The following is a 14,780-nucleotide window of genomic DNA, read 5'->3' as shown; positions in this document are numbered from 1 at the left end:
CTCTTGTCAGGTGCAGCTTGCAGTCATTACTGAGGCCCTATTTAGTTCTGACTCACACTGCTTACCATGCAGGTGATATTTTCTGCTGTAGTTGGTTGAGCTGGTGTGTTGTTCCTTTGGATCTCCTGCTCTTCCATTCTGCTTTAAGCTAAGTGAATTTTGTCTTGCATTTTGTTGTTCGCTTGTGTTTGTTGTTGTCTAAGCCTCAGGGAGATGCTGGTTCCTTCATCTGGGAAGGAACCCGTAGTCTCATTCCCTGCCACCATTCCTAGGGCCTTCCAGGGTCTTCAGGGCCTAGGTTCCGGTGTATGAGTATTTCCACCTTCAGGGTCTACTCATACTGGCAGGAGTCAGGGAGAGGTCTAGGGATTCCTAGTAGGTCACCATCCCTCTCCCTTAGCTTTGAGGCCTAAACTTTGGTCTATTCCTTCTGTGTGTCAATTGGTGTTATCCCCTCCCCATTACTCGTGACAGCTAGGTTTCTGTCATCTCCTGTAGAAGAGGACATAATCCCTACTGGGCCCCCTCTTGCCCTGGGCCCCAAAGCAGTCGTATGGTCTGCCGCTATGATAGTTACGCCCCTGCCCAAGGATACTGCTTCTTAGGCTCTTTTCAGCTAAATTGTATATCAGAATAATGATCTTTTTCAGGAGAAACAAAGAATGATATATCAACAAATAGGTATGTCTTAGACACTTTAAATTTGATCTAAAGGGAACAAGGAGCAGTTTATAATGGAAAAAAGTAGTGACAGACACCCTTTAAAATACATACCAGCCAACGAAGGAGGATTATTGTCACATGTTTGTGTATATCCAAGCAGAGAATGTTTATTCATCATGCAGGTAATGTGCTTTCTAATTCACAGTGTGAGAAATAAAAAAGTGGTTAACAGTGGTTAACAGGTCCATTACCTTCTACTATTAAGGATTCTGGCTGTGACTTGTCCAACAAGTGGACCATGCACCTTCTCTGTATGCTGGATGATCAACGGTCTAAATAGAACACCGGGAGAGCTGTTCTTTTTCATTTCTACAGTTGTATCCTGTTTAATCTTGTAATACACTGTAACGGGGGTCAAAGATCCCTGTCTTTGCTACAGAGCTCTGATTCCATAGCTATTCCTCCATGTAGTGATATGACAACTGTATCTATTATACTGATATATAGGGAGAGCAAACTGCTTGGACAGATTCATAGAGTTCAAATACATATAGTTATCGCCAGATGGAGAATCAGAGAGCAAGAGACATTGTCACTATCTGTAACAATTTAGTACCAAATTAGACAGTAAGAGACAGATGGTTTTTTACGTGTGAATAATAGCTAGGAAGACATCTGAAAGGGAAGGGTTCACTGCATTGCAGTACTTCCAACACTCTCAGAACACAGTTCCAAAAATGTATAGTGCAAATCTTCCCCAGATGGTTTTGTATGAATCTGAACAAGGATGGGAGTTAAAGTACTCTTTACTTTCTATCTTCCCAGTCTCTTTCCGCAGAAGCTATGGCTGTAGTACACTACTGTGGTGCACAGGTTTTAAGATACAACTGTTCAGGTAATGTCCAAGTGTGAAGGGTATCTTAGTAGTATTCCCCTCATTTCATTAAAGTCTGTTAGCTTTAGACAGCAAAATACCTTACTGATTGTCTCCTATACTTGGCCATGCGGTTTCTGTAACCTTCTTATCCTTTCTCTCTTTTCTTCTTGAGTACTGTAGAAATGGTGAGATCTTTCAGTAGAGAAGGTGATTCTCTGTAGCTTCCTGTGTATAATCCTGTGAGGAATGGAGCACATTGAGTTGCTCCGTCTCTCAGCTAACTATCTAGACTGAGCAAGGAGTGGATCCCCTGCATATGTACAAGGAGGGCCACACAACAGGCAGCAAATGTTTCCTTTCAAATAGACACTGGGAGACCAGCCATTTGTGCAACCCATTTTTTTTTAGCACAGTCAAACTACACTGCCTGTCCAAAAACAAAGTCGCCACCTAGATTTAACTAAGCAAATAGTTCTGAGCCTCCTATTGGATAATTACTGCATGGGCGATTATCTTTCAGCTGGCAACAAGTTATTTAACCCCAACTGGTGCAATGAGTTGCTTCTCATTTCTTAAACAACCATGTCGAAAGACACATCTCGTGGTCGTAGAAAAGATGTTAGTCTGTTTGAGAAGGGTCAAATCATTGGCATGCATCAAGCAGAGAAAACATCTAAGGAGATTGCAGAAACTACTAAAATTGGGTTAAGAACTGTCCAACGCATTATTAAAAACTGGAAGGATAGTGGGGACCCATCGTATTCGAGGAAGAAATGTGGCAGGAAAAAAATCCTGAATGATCGTGATCGGCGATCACCTAAACGTTTGGTGAAATCAAATAAAAAAAAAAACAACAATATTAGAACTCCGAGCTATGTTTAACCCCTTCACGACTGCAATCAGTCTATATACCCCGTGCAGCTACCACGTGTATAGACGTCATTGCAGTTCTTTAATCCAAGCGCTGCAAAGCGCTTGGATTAAAGCTTCTGCCCCTGTCCTGCTGCTGTCACGGACAGCATACAGTCTAGTAATGCCGGCAAGGGACCAATCAGAGTGGTCCCTTGCCGGCAAACGATCTGATTGGTTAGTCTGTGCAGACTAACCAATCGGATCGCGGCAGTGTTAAAATGCCGGTTTCAGGCTCTGATCTGCGCTCTGCAGATCAGAGCTTGAAATCGGGTAGTGTCCTGAAGCCCCCAATCTGTGCCCCCTTCTTGTGTGCCTCCAACCCCCCACCACCACGTGAGCCCTGCCTCTGCCATCAGTCCCCGCCCCCCCATCCATGTATCCTGCCCCTGATGCGGTCCGCCCCCTCCCCGCCCAATACATTCATCCTGCCCCGATCTGTAATTTCTGAATGCTGATTTCTGAATGCTGGCCGTATCCCCCCTTTTCCAGCGCTGCCCCCTGCCACCGATGCGGTCCCCCTGCTGTGTGTGATGGCGGCGGCTCCATTCCTGAGCCGCCGCAATCAGCAGCGAGTGTCAGCTCTATGCTGACACTCTGCTGTAATCCCATAGATGCCGCGGCAGCTCCCTCTCTCAACCATCGGGGCTGCAGCGCCCGATGGTTGCCATGGCACCCGGACGCTTTGCAAAGGCGTCCGGTTGCCATGGCAAAGGCGTCTGGTGCTGCCACCTACAGGACATCTGGAGAGCATTGCAAAGTACAGTACAACCATCAGCCCCACTGGATCTTCAAGATCCAAGAGGGAACTGATAAAAAAAAATTGTAAATAATAAAAGTAAAAATAAATAAATAAATAAAGATGTAAATAATAAAAAAAAAATGCCTTTTCCTATAAAAAAAATTAAAAAAACAAAACAAAAACCACACATATTAGGTATCACCGCGTCCGTAACTACCATCTCTGTAAATATATCACATGAACAACCCCGTCCAATAAACACCATAAAAACTTAAAAATAAAAACTGTATAAAAAAAAGCCATTTTTGTCACCTTACATCACAAAAAGTGCAACACCAGGCGATCAAAAAGGCGTATATAACCCAAAATAGTACCAATCAAACCGTTACCCCATCCCGCAAAAAATGAGCCCATATTTAAGACAATCACCCAAAAAATAAAAAAAGCTATGGCTCTCTATGGAGACACTAAAACATAATTTTTTTGGTTTCAGAAATGCTATTATTGTGTAAAACTTAAATAAATAAGAAAAAGTATACATATTGGGTATTGCCACATCCGTAACGATCTGCTCTATAAAACTGTCACATGACCTAACCCCTTAGATGAACGCTGTAAAAAAAAAAAAATATGTTCCAAAACAGCCAATTTTTTGCTCACCTTGCCCCATTAAGTGTAATAATAAATGATCAAAAAATCATATGTACCCAAAATTGGTACCAATAAAAACCTCAACTCTTTCTGCAAAAAACAAGCCCCTGCACAAGACGATCGGTAGAAAAATAAAAAACATATGGCGTTCAGAAAATAGACACACAAAAACATAATTTCTTTTTCAAAAATGCCTTATTATGTAAAACTGAAACAAACAAACAAAAAAAGTAGACATATTTGATATCACTGTGTCCGTAACAACCTGCTCTATAAAAATAGCACATGATTTACCATGTCGGATGAATCTTGTAAAAAATTTAAGATGACAAAACAGCAATTTTTTTGTTACCTTGCCTCACAAAAAACTTAATATAGAGCAATTAAAAATCATATGTACCCCAAAATAGTACCAATAAAACTGTCACCTTATCCCCTTAGTTTCCAAAATAGGGTCACTTTTTGGGAGTTTCTACTGTAGGGGTGCATCAGGGGGGCTTTAAATGGGACATGGTGTCTAAAAACCAGTCCAGCAAAATCTGCCTTTCAAAAACCATGTGGAGTTCTTTTCCTTCTGTGTCCTGCCGTGCGCCCTTACATCAGTTTATGACCACATGTGGGGTGTTTCTGTAAACCGCAGAATCAGAGTAATAAATATTGAGTTTTGTTTGGCTGTTAACCCTCAATGTGTTAAAGAAAAAAAAAGTAATAAAATGGAAAATCTACCAAAAAAGTCAAATTTAGAAATTTCATCTCCATTTTCCTTTAATTCTTGTGGAACACCTAAAGGGTTAACAAAGTTTGTAAAATCAGTTTTGAGTAACTTGAGGGGTGTAGTTTCTACAATGGGGTCATTTATGGGGGTTTCCACTATGTAAGCCCCACAAAGTGACTTCAGACCTGAACTGGTCCTTAAAAAGTGGGTTTTGGAAATTGTCTTAAAAATTTTAAGAATTGCTTCTAAATTTCTAAGCCTTCTAACGTCCTAAAAAAATAAAATAACATTTCCAAAATGATGCCAACATAAAGTGTACATATGGGGAATGTTAAGTAATAAATATTTTATGAGGTATGACTTTCTGTTTTAGAAGCAGAGAAATTGAAATTTTGAAAATTGCAATTTTTTTTAAACTTTTTGGTAAATTTGGGATTTTTTCATAAATAAAGGTGATATATATTGACTCAAATTTATGACTGTCATGAAGTACAATGTGTCACGAGAAAACAATCTTAGAATGGCTTGGATAAGTAAAAGCGTTCCAAAGCTATTACCACATAAAGTGACGCATGTCAGATTTGTAAATTTTGACCTGGACACTGGAGCATCAATGACCTTTGGTCATGAAAGGGTTAATAGTAAAAGTAAGAGCATTTCCACACGCACAATGCGAAGGGAACTCAAGGGATTGGGACTGAACAGTTATGTAGCCGTAAGAAAACCACTAATCAGTGAGGCAAACCAGAAAAAAAAGCTTCAATTTGCTAGGGAGCATAAAGATTGGACTCTGGAGCAATGGAAGAAGGTCATGTGGTCTGATGAGTCCAGATTTACCCTGTTCCAGAGTGATGGGCGCATCAGGGTAAGAAGAGAGGCAGATGAAGTGATGCACCCATCATGCCTAGTGCCTAAGTCTGTGGGGGCAGTGCTATGATCTGGGGTTGCTGCAGTTGGTCAGGTCTAGGTTCAGCAACAGTATGTGCTCCAAGAATAAGGTCAGCTGACTACCTGAACATACTGAATGACCAGGTTATTCCATCAATGGATTTTTTCTTCCCTGATGGCACGGGCATATTCCAAGATGACAATGCCAGGATTCATCGGGCTCAAATTGTGAAATAGTGGTTCAGGAAGCATGAGACATCATTTTCACACATGGATTGGCCACCACAGAGTCCAGACCTTAACCCCATTGAGAATCTTTGGGATGTGCTGGAGAAGGCTTTGCGCAGCGGTCAGACTCTACCATCATCAATGCAAGATCTTGGTGAAAAATGTATGCAACTCTGGATGGAAATAAATCTTGTCACATTGCAGAAGCTTATCGAAACAATGCCACAGCGAATGCGTGCCGTAATCAAAGCTAAAGGCGGTCCAACGAAATATTAGAGTGTGTGACCTTTTTTTTTTTTTGGTACTTTTTTTATGGGACAGGCAGTGTATTATGGCATCAATCATCTTCATCAGGATGATTTGTATGCAGAGACTATTGCTAATGCTCTGTTCACACTTCCTTCAGATTGCAGTTGCTTTTTGATAGCATGAATAGCAAAACCTGCTGTACTAGACTGTAAATAAATATGAAAACATGACAGGCCAACTAGAACTTAATAGGATCCTTTAGGACCCATTATGATCTCATAGAGCTGCAGTCTGGTCTCCTTTTCAGTTTAAAGGCTGTGTGATTACATTAATATGTTCATTGGGCTCTCCCCTCATGTCCCAGTTAGGCCCCTTTCACACGGGCGAGATTTCCGCGCGGGTGCAATGCGTGAGGTGAACGCATTGCACCCGCACTGAATCTGGATCCATTCATTTCTATGGGGCTGTGCACATGAGCGGTGATTTTCACGCATCACTTGTGTGTTGCGGGAAAATCGCAGCATGCTCCTCTTTGTGGGTTTTTCACGTAACGCATGCCCCATAGAAATGAATGGGGTTGCGTGAAAATCGCAAGCATCCGCAAGCAAGTGCGGATGCTGTGCGATTTTCACGCACAGTTGCTAGGTGATGATCGGGATGGGGACCCGATCATTATTATTTTCCCTTATAACATGGTTATAAGGGAAAATAATAGCATTCTGAATACAGAATGCATAGTAAAATAGGGCTGGAGGGGTTAAAAAAAAAAAAATAATAATTTAACTCACCTTAATCCACTTGTTCACGCAGCCGGCATCTCTTCTGTCTTGTTCTGTGAGGAATAGGACCTTTGGTGACGTCACTACGTTCATCACATGGTCAGTCACATGATCCATCACCATGGTTCATGGTGATGGATCATGTGACTGACCATGTGATGAGCGTAGTGACATCATCAAAGGTCCTATTCCTCACAGAACAAGACAGAAGAGATGCCGGCTGCGCGAACAAGTGGATTAAGGTGAGTTAAATTATTATTATTATTTTTTTAACCCCTCCAGCCCTATTGTACTATGCATTCTGTATTCAGAATGCTATTATTTTCCCTTATAACCATGTTATAAGGGAAAATAATAAAATCTACACAACCTTGAACCCAAACCTGAACTTCAGTGAAGAAGTTCGGGTCTGGGTACCAGAGTCAGTTTTTTATCACGCGCGTGCAAAACGCATTGCACACGCGCGATAAAAACTGAGCAACGGAACGCAATCGCAGTCAAAACTGACTGCAATTGCGTACCTACTCGCGCGGGTTTGCCGCAATGCATCGGGACGCATCCGGATCTAATCCGGACACGCTCGTCTGCAAGGGGCCTTAGGCTACATTCACATGACAGGGAATAAAAGGCCATAAAAGTTGACACAATGTTCGGTTTTCATGACCATTTTTAAACCATTATTGTATCCATTCTCTGGCTGTCTGTTTTAAATAGCCGTTAAAAACGGACTAATTCAATTGGCTTATTTTTTTTTTTAATCCCAACCCTGCAGTGCCCTCCATATACATAATGTCCCCCATAGTGCCCCCAGTAAGATTACTACCACCATTAGTGGCCGTCAGTATGATTAAAATTTAAATACTCACTTTATCTAATTGAAAGCACGGGGAGGAAATAATCTGCTCTCCCACCGTGATTTTAACCCATCACATTATTTTAACCCATTAAAGGAGCAGTTTTAATGGACATTAGACAGGTGCACTCCTTAAAAAAAGGTCTAGTTGATTTCAATGGGGTACGTCTGACCGTGAAAATGGCCAAAAATAGGAAATTTCCTATTTTTGGACAGCAGCTATTCACTGGCTATTAAAAAAGCGGCCATGTGAATAGCTCCACTGACTTCTATTGATTCTAAAAATGGCTGTGTGACAAACAATAACGGCTGTTCCTGTGAATGTAGCCTTAGGCCTCATGCACACGCCCGTTGCCCAGTCGTATTGTGGCCCGCATACAGCGGGTCCGCAATACATGGGAACCGGCCATGTGCACTCTGCATCACGGATGCGGACCCATTCACTTGAACGGAAGCACGGATCGGAAGCCCACGGAAGCACTACGGCAGCGGTCCCCAACCGCCGGGCCGCGGCCCAGGATCGGGCCCTGGAAGATTGTTTACAGGGCCGCAGCGATCAGGGCAGTCTTTAACGTGGTACTAATGAAGCGCTTCCATTATGGAAGCGCTTCATTAGTACAGGAGGACCAGGAAGCGGTGAAGGATCTGTACTTACCGCTTCATGGTCCTCGGCTCGGCTATCTGGGGGCTGGCATAAGGGCTGATGGCTCACATATGGCTGATGGCTCACATAAGGGGCTAATAGCTCACATAAGGGGCTGATGGCTCACATAGGGGGCTGATGGCTGACATGGGGGCTGATCGATGGCTGGGGTTGGGGGGTTGATCTGAGGCATTGGGGGTCTGATCTGAGGTCTGATTAACATTGTGGGTCTGATTGCTGGTCTGACCTGAGGTGTAATGAAAAATATTTTTTCTTATTGTTGTACTCTAAAACCTAGGTGCATCTTATAGGGAGTGAAAAATACGGTACAGTGCAGCAGAGACCATTGAAGCAGAGACCAGTGCAGCAGAGACCAGTGCAGCAGAGACCAGTGCAGCAGAGACCCTAGTCAGTTTATATAGTCATTATATAGTATTATATATTTTAATATGCACCTTGTGTTTTGCTATGCGCGTGAATCAGTCAGCCCCGCCCACCCCCTAAGCCCCGCCTACCCCTCCACACCAGGTCTACATCACACTCCCATTTAGAAAAGGATTCCAGAGGGGAAGCAAACCAGGCTGGTGTAGTGAGCTGCATTTATATTAATATAAGCAGATATATAACGCGAGTTTGACCGCGACGCGTGGTTGATTAAGTGTGTGACTTAAGATTAAGTGACTTTAGATTCAGGGTCTTCAGTGGGGGACTGCAATTGGCCTGTATCTTATTACTACATTGTATTGTATTTTTTGCTTTTGTGGTGTAATCCCCATTTAGTATGTGTTGCACAATTGACAACGCAGTCCAGTGCACATCTTGCATGATGTATGCAGTCCTGGAACAGCCGTTCGAGGGTGTATATCTTTGTTCAAGATGTGAGCAAATTACCCGTTTGGAATCGCTAATCGAGACTCTAAATGGGCAAGTTGCAACACTGAGAGGCATTGACAATTTGCAAAAAAGTTTGCTTCTCACCGAGCAAGCACTCTTTGGGGTAGATGAGGGGGAGGGTGACAGAGAGGAGGCTGAGGAAAGTGAGGTAGCTAGCTGGGTAACATTTAGAAAGCGGGGTAGAGGGAAGAGTGCCAGGGAGGCTAGCCCTGATCTGACACACCCCAACAAGTTTGCACGTTTGGCAGATGAGGGGGATATCAGTCCAGGGGTGGCACTGCCGCAGCCGGACACTTCCTCTGCCAGTCAGGGGAATGTCAGCTCCGGTAAGCAGGGAACCAGGAGAGCAGGGCAGGCCAGACAGGTGCTAGTAGTGGGAGACTCAATTATTAGGGGAACAGATAGGGAAATCTGTCACAAAGACCGTGATCGCCGAACAGTGTGCTGTCTTCCTGGCGCTAGAGTTCGACATATCGCGGATCGGGTTGACAGATTACTGGGAGGGGCTGGAGAAGATCCAGCGGTCATGGTCCATATCGGAACCAATGACAAAGTTAGGGGTAGGTGGAGAGTCCTTAAAAATGATTTCAGGGATTTAGGTCAAAAGCTTAGGGCAAGGACCTCAAAGGTAGCATTTTCCGAAATACTACCGGTACCACGGGCCACACAAGAAAGGCAGCGGGAGATTAGGGAAATTAACAAGTGGCTCAAGAACTGGTGTAGGATGGAGGGGTTTGGCTTCCTGGAGAACTGGGCTGACTTCTCTGTCGGCTACAGGCTCTATCGTAGGGACGGGCTGCACCTCAATGGGGAAGGGGCAGCTGTGTTGGGGAAGAAGATGGCTAGAAGGTTGGAGGAGTGTTTAAACTAGGGACTGGGGGGGAGGATAATTACACTATAGAAGGGGAAGATAGTGCAGATAGAGACCGGGGGCAAGGTAGTGAGACTGGGGGAGGAATGGAAGGAGGGACTAGAACAGTTCAGAAGGAAAGGTGTAGGGTAAAAAATATACATAAACCTCTCAAATGTATGTATACTAATGCCAGAAGCCTGACTAATAAAACTGGTGAACTGGAATTAGTGATGTGTGAGGAGGACTATGACATAGTGGGAATAACTGAGACATGGCTGGATGATAGCTATGACTGGGCAGTTAATGTACAAGGTTACAGTCTGTTCAGAAAGGATCGTCAAAACCGGAGAGGTGGAGGGGTCTGCCTTTATGTAAAGTCTTGTCTAAAGCCTACACTCCGTGAAGATATAAGTGAGGGACATGAACATGTGGAGTCACTATGGATAGAGATACATGGAGCTAAAAACAACAATAAATTACTAATAGGAGTTTACTATAAACCACCTAATATACCAGAGTCCACAGAAAATCTACTACTAAACGAGATAGACAAGGCGGCAAATCATAATGAGGTGGTTATTATTGGGGACTTCAACTACCCAGATATAGACTGGGAAACTGAAACTTGTATAACTCATAAAGGAAACAGATTCTTGGCAATAACCAAAGACAATTATCTCTCGCAACTGGTTCAGGACCCGACTAGAGGGACGGCCATACTGGATTTAGTATTAACCAATAGACCTGACAGAACAACAGACGTGCAGGTTGGGGGACACCTGGGAAATAGTGACCATAAAGTAATAACCTTCCAATTATCATTCAAAAGAGCGTTTCTACAGGGAGGAACAAAAATACCAAACTTCAAAAAAGCTAAATTTAGCCAACTAAGAAAGGCCATAGGCCTAACTAACTGGGACAAAGTCCTCAAAAATAAAAATACAGCCAAAAAATGGGATATCTTTAAAAACATCCTAAAATCTCATTGTGAGAGGTACATACCATATGGGAATAAAAGGTTAAGGAACAAAAAGAAACCAATGTGGATAAACAGAACTGTAAAGAAAGCAATTAATGACAAAAAGAAAGCATATAAAACACTAAAACAGGAGGGTAGCACGGAAGCACTGAAAAACTATAAGGAAAAAAACAGAACATGTAAAAAACAAATAAAAGCGGCCAAACTAGAGACCGAGAGATTAATTGCCAAAGAGAGTAAAACTAACCCTAAAATGTTCTTCAATTATATAAATGTTAAAAAGTATAAATCTGAAGGTGTCGGCCCTTCAAAGAGTAATGAGGGGGGAGTCGCAGAGAGCGACGAGGAGAAAGCAAAGCTGTTAAATATTTTTTTCTCCAATGTATTCACTGAGGAAAATAAACTGTCAGATGAAATGCTGAATGTTGAAATAAATTCGCCATTAAAAGTGTCCTGTCTGACACAGGAAGAAGTACAACAGCGACTTAAAAATATCAAAATAGACAAATCGCCAGGACCGGATGGCATACACCCCCGTATCCTAAGGGAATTCAGTAATGTCATAGCCAGACCCTTATTTCTGATATTTGCGGACTCTGTACTGACAGGGAATGTCCCACAGGATTGGCGCATGGCAAATGTGGTGCCAATATTCAAAAAGGGTCCAAAAACAGAGCCTGGAAACTATAGGCCGGTAAGTTTAACATCTGTTGTGGGTAAACTGTTTGAAGGTTTTCTGAGAGATGCTATGTTAGAGCATCTTAACGGAAATAAGCAAATAACGCCATATCAGCATGGCTTCGTGAGGGATCGGTCATGTCAAACTAATTTAATCAGTTTCTATGAGGAGGTAAGTTCTAGACTTGACAGCGGCGAATCAATGGATGTCGTGTATCTGGACTTCTCCAAAGCATTTGACACTGTACCGCATAAAAGGTTAGTATATAAAATGAGAATGCTCGGACTCGGAGAAAACGTCTGTAAGTGGGTAAGTAACTGGCTCAATGATAGAAAACAGAGGGTGGTTATTAACGGTACATACTCAGATTGGGTCACTGTCACTAGTGGGGTACCTCAGGGGTCAGTATTGGGCCCTATTCTCTTCAATATATTTATTAATGATCTTGTAGAAGGCTTGCATAGTAAAATATCAATTTTCGCAGATGACACTAAACTGTGTAAAGTAATTAACACTGAAGAGGACAGTATACTACTACAGAGGGATCTGGATAGATTGGAGGCTTGGGCAGATAAGTGGCAGATGAGGTTTAACACTGACAAATGTAAGGTTATGCACATAGGAAGGAATAATGCAAGTCACCCATACATACTAAATGGTAAAACACTCGGTAACACTAACATGTAAAAGGATCTAGGAATTTTAATAAACAGCAAACTAAGCTGCAAAAACCAGTGTCAGGCAGCTGCTGCCAAGGCCAATAAGATAATGGGTTGCATCAAAAGGGGCATAGATGCCCGTGATCAGAACATATTCCTACTACTTTACAAATCACTGGTCAGACCACACATGGAGTACTGTGTACAGTTCTGGGCTCCTGTGAACAAGGCAGACATAGCAGAGCTGGAGAGGGTCCAGAGGAGGGCAACTAAAGTAATAACTGGAATGGGGCAACTACAGTACCCTGAAAGATTATCAAAATTAGGGTTATTCACGTTAGAAAAAAGACGACTGAGGGGAGATCTAATTACTATGTATAAATATATCAGGGGGCAGTACAGAGATCTATCCCATCATCTATTTATCCCCAGGACTGTGACTGTGACGAGGGGACATCCTCTGCGTTTAGAGGAAAGAAGGTTTGTACACAAACATAGAAAAGGGATCTTTACGGTAAGAGCAGTGAGACTATGGAACTCTCTGCCTGAAGAGGTGGTGATGGTGAGTGCAATAAAGGAATTCAAGAGGGGCCTGGATGTATTTCTGGAGTGTAATAATATTACAGGCTATAGCTACTAAAGAGGGGTCGTTGATCCAGGGAGTTATTCTGATTGCCTGATTGGAGTCGGGAAGGAATTTTTTATTCCCCTAAAGTGAGGAAAATTGGCTTCTACCTCACAGGGTTTTTTTTTGCCTTCCTCTGGATCAACTTGTAGGATGACAGGCCGAACTGGATGGACAAATGTCTTTTTTCGGCCTTATGTACTATGTTACTATGTTACTATGATAGTGTAAAAACACAGTTTATGCAAAACATGTTGTGCAAATGGTGTTTAGAAAGTCCAAAACCCATGGTGTGCAACTTATTTTTTTACACTAGAAAGGCTTAGGGGCAATGAAAAATTACCCCCATCATCTCCTAATATTAGGAAATTGACAGCTATCTTCTGCAGCATTAGGATAATAGGTTTATAGACTTCTGTCTATTTTTCAACTGTTACAGGATTTTTTCTAAACCCACAAATCAGTTCTATTATTTACCTATGACATTTTCCTATGCATTTTCACCAAAATTAGAAGGAGATCCTAAACAAAAAGAAGCTCCCAATTTTTTAATCCCTGAATACAAATTCCCATACATGTACATCGCTGAGCGCTGGTATTTAATGCCCATAGGGATGGTGCAGGCTCTGGAGTTGAATCCGCACCATCCGCAGCGGGAGTCGGCTGTTATACATAGCCAGGCTATCTCTGTTATACATAGCCAGCTAGCTCTGATCTCGGATGTTTAACCCCTTAGATGCTGTGGTCAATAGCGACCAAGTAATTTACAAAGGGATCAGATTCCCTCTGTACACTATCGACATGACCGCTGGGTCCTGATGGTAGCCACGACAACGGTCTCCTGGGTTGCCATGTCCAGAAGCCAAATAATAGATAAACTGTCAGTGTAAGGCCTCTTTCACATGGGCGTCGCGTGTGAGGGCTGGATAGGATGCAGGTGCGTCGCGGGAAAATGCGCGATTTTTTTTGCGCGAGTGCAAAGCGTTTTGCACGTGCATGAGAAAAATCAGCATGTTTGGTACACAGACCCAAACCCGGACTTCTTCACAGAAGTTCGGGTTTGGGTTAGGTGTTCTGTAGATTCTATTATTTTCCCTTATCACGCAGCCCCATTCACTTCTATTGGGCCTGCGTTGCGTGAAAAACGCACAATATAGAGCATGCTGAGATTTTCACGCAACGCACAAGTGATGCGTGAAAATCACTGCTCATGTGAACAGCCCCATAGAAATGAGAGGGTCCGGATTCAGTGCAGGTGCAATGCATTCACCTCATGCATTGCACCCGCGCGGAAAACTCGCGTGAAAGAGGCCTAATACTGAAAGGGAAATACATTACTATACAGAAGTTTACAGAAGAATATTTTACCAGAGATCAGATAAATGGAAGTTTAAGTCCCCTAGTGGAACTTTAAAAAATGTGCATATATATATATATATTCCTCCTTATTATTGGTAAAAGAAAAGGAAAGAAACTACACCTAATTGGTATCACCACATCCAACCTGATCTATAAAAAGATCTGTAAAAAAAATTACAGAATAGCTGCATTTGGTCATTTCACTTCCCAAACAATTATATAAAAAAATATCAAAAAGTCATATGTACCTTAAGATGGTACCAATAAATAAAAAAGTCCTTGCACAACTGCCTCAATGGATTAACATTCACTTAAAGGGATTTTCCCGCGAAAAATATTCTAGTTTTCACACCAGCACCTGGATATGAGTACTTTTGTAATTGCATGTAGTCAAAAATGTAGTACAGCCACCGAGTTTTTCAATAAAATGTATCTATATAGTGCCACCTGCTGTTTGCTCTTTGGAGCTGAGCTGCGCCTAGGCCATGTGACTGATGGTCGTGATGTCACTGACTAGTGTAAGCAGCGAAAAGGT

At 42.5% G+C, this 14,780-nt stretch overlaps 1 protein-coding gene across 2 annotated transcripts in view; it reads right to left on the bottom strand.

Annotated features, from left to right (window-relative positions):
- DLG3 (discs large MAGUK scaffold protein 3) overlaps positions 1-14,780 on the bottom strand; it is a 533,344-nt gene that overhangs the window by 201,065 nt on the left and 317,499 nt on the right. The gene's annotated exons all lie outside the window — the stretch shown is intronic.

Source organism: Bufo bufo, chromosome 8, assembly GCF_905171765.1.
Source record: "Bufo bufo chromosome 8, aBufBuf1.1, whole genome shotgun sequence".
NCBI classification, from domain to species: domain Eukaryota; kingdom Metazoa; phylum Chordata; class Amphibia; order Anura; family Bufonidae; genus Bufo; species Bufo bufo.
This window is presented reverse-complemented; position numbering and strand designations above follow the sequence as displayed.